The sequence below is a fragment of the Python bivittatus genome, unplaced genomic scaffold (genome assembly GCF_059951505.1).
Source record: "Python bivittatus isolate LINGU-HERP-01145 unplaced genomic scaffold, Pbiv_v1 ctg000840_np1212, whole genome shotgun sequence".
NCBI lineage: Eukaryota > Metazoa > Chordata > Lepidosauria > Squamata > Pythonidae > Python > Python bivittatus.
Window position 1 is genome coordinate 5,184,652 of NW_028277113.1, and position 2,558 is coordinate 5,187,209.

Sequence of the window (2,558 nt, forward strand, 5' to 3'; positions counted from 1 at the left end):
ATCATCAGCATACTGATGATACCTCATCCCATGGTGCTGGATGATCTCACCCAATGGTTTCATGTAGATGTTAAATAGGAGCGGTGAGAGCACCAAACCCTGAGGCACCCCACAAAGTAGGAGCCATGGGTTGGACCTCTCACTCCCTATCAACATTGATTGTGCAGTCAGGTTTCAGGCCCAGTTATGGGACAGAAACAGCATTGGTCGCACTTGTGAATGATCTCTGGTGAGAGCGTGATGGGGGTAGTGCATCCATCCTTGCTCTTCTTTACCTCTTGGCAGCTTTTGATACCATCAACCATGGTATCCTTTTGGGTTAGCTGCAGGAGTTGAGGCTGGGTGGCACAGTTCTGTGCTGGTTCAGCTCCTTTCTCCAAGCCCCTGACTGCTAGGGATCCAGATAATCTGTTTCCTCCAGGATCCTCTGAAGCTGCTGCACGACTACCTTTTCCACCACCTTTCCTAAAAAGGGAAGGTGGGAAACTAGATGAAAACTGTCCAGAAGGGTGGGATCTAGTGAAGGTTTCTTGAAGAGTGGGTGGAGGCTTTGGGAACTTAAAAGGCTTTGGGAACACCCCCTCCTGCAAGGATTAATTGACCACCACCAGTGCCCACCCTAAAGTCACCTCCTTGGTGACTTTGACCAACCAGGAGGGACAGGGATCTAAAATACAGGTAGCTGAGTTAATAGCCCCAAGGACCCTGTCCACTTCCTCAGGGCCAACAGGATCAAACTGTTCCCAGATAACTGGGTAAGACCACTCCCCAGGCATCTCCACTAGACCCGCCTCATGCTTGGCTTCCAACTGAAAATGGATGTGAGTGATTTTATCCATCAGGTGTTCAGCAAATTCCTCTGCATGGCCCTGTAGAAAGTCCTCCAAGCCCTCCCTACCCAGGAGGGACTGAGTGACCCTGAACAGGGCTGTTGGGTGACACTCTGAGGATACAATAAGAGTGGAGAAACAATGACGTTTTGCCACCCTTATGGCCACAAGGTAGGCCTTAATAATCTGTGTTCTAATCTGTGTTCGGTCGGACTCATCTTCAGTTTTCCGTCAACGGTGCTCAAGACGTCTCTTGGCCATTTTCAGCTCCCTTAACTCCGCCGTAAACCATGGGGAGTGCCAGGGGCAATGGGACAAGAGAGGCTGCACAGGCACAATCCTGTCCAAGGCCCCAGCCACCTCCTTATTCCAGGCTGTGTCCAGGGCCTCCTCTGGACCATGCAGCAAGGCCTCAGGAACAATCCCCAGCTCCCTTTGGAACCCTTGCAGGTCCATCAGTCACCGGGGATGGACAGTTCGAATGGGTCCCACCTCCTAGTGGAGAGGGCAGCACAGGAAAATCTCAAGGTCACCAGGGAGTGGTCTGACCATGACAGAGGGGATAATATCAAATCCCCCACCAGATCATGCTCCACTGCTCCAACAAGACAACCATGTCTGGAGTGTGGCCACTGTCCTGAGTTGGGCCATAGATGACCTGGGATAGGCCCATGGCCACCATGGTAGCCATGAACTCCTGAGCCACCTCCAAGGCCAGCCCCAGGGATGGCAGATTAAAGTCCCCCAAGACCATAAGCCTGGGAAACTCCACTGCCAACCCCGAGATGGCCTCTAGCAGAACAGGCAGGATGGTTGCTGTGCAGCATGGAAGCTGGCACAGAAACAACACTCCCAACTGATCCCGTGTGCCCAACCTCAGGAACAGGGTCTCACATCCAGCAACTTATGGAGCAGAGCCTCTGAAGGCCAGCAGAGATTCCCGGATAACCACTGCCACACCCCCTCCCCTGCCCTGGGATCTCAGGTGGTGCCAAACCCTAAACCTGGCTGGACATAATTCCGAAAGAGCAACACCCTCTTCTGATGTCAGCCAGATCTCAGTAATGCATGCCAGGTTGGCCTGCTCTCCCCAATAAGGTTGTGAATAAGGCGGGGGGGGGGGGTATTATTGACCAACCTGGCATTCATCACCATCAGCCAAAAGCCTGGGACTCTGAAGGCCTGCTGACCAGGGCCGGAACACACCACCAGTATAACACATCGGGGGCATCTTCCCCTGGAATGGGAATTTATGCTAAAGTACACTGGAATGAACATTAGTTATGCCTTCCTAAGCAGGTTTTTTTTTGGGGGGGGGAGGCAAAAATAGCTCCCAGAATAGTCCCATTATTTATTTTGCCTTCCTTGTTTGTCCATTCTTTCAAATATGTAATGAGAAGAAATTTGCCTTTAAAAAGAAAAGTGATGATATGTACCAATTTTCTAGGGTTATAATGACTCCCTACCTACAGAATAGACAAAAAAAAAAAAAAAAAAAGCATTAAAAACTTGCTTATCATCAGTTTCTGAACAGCATCTTAAATCTGAAGGGGCTTTTAAGCTAAAACACATCAACTCTGTACAATTTGAGTTTTAAAAATGTTTGTGGGATTTCATACTTCATACTCTCAGCTTTCATACTTTGGAGATCAACAGCCAGAGATTTTCTTCAGCTCACCACAAATACTACTCTTTGAGAAAGAAAACCCATGCATATTAATGGAACTT

General features: G+C 49.4%; 1 pseudogene; it reads right to left on the minus strand.

Moving 5' to 3' along the window:
* Positions 1 to 391: 391 nt before the first annotated feature.
* LOC148213689 (uncharacterized) lies at positions 392 to 1,985 on the minus strand (annotated as a pseudogene).
* Between the last annotated feature and the right edge of the window lie 573 nt (positions 1,986 to 2,558).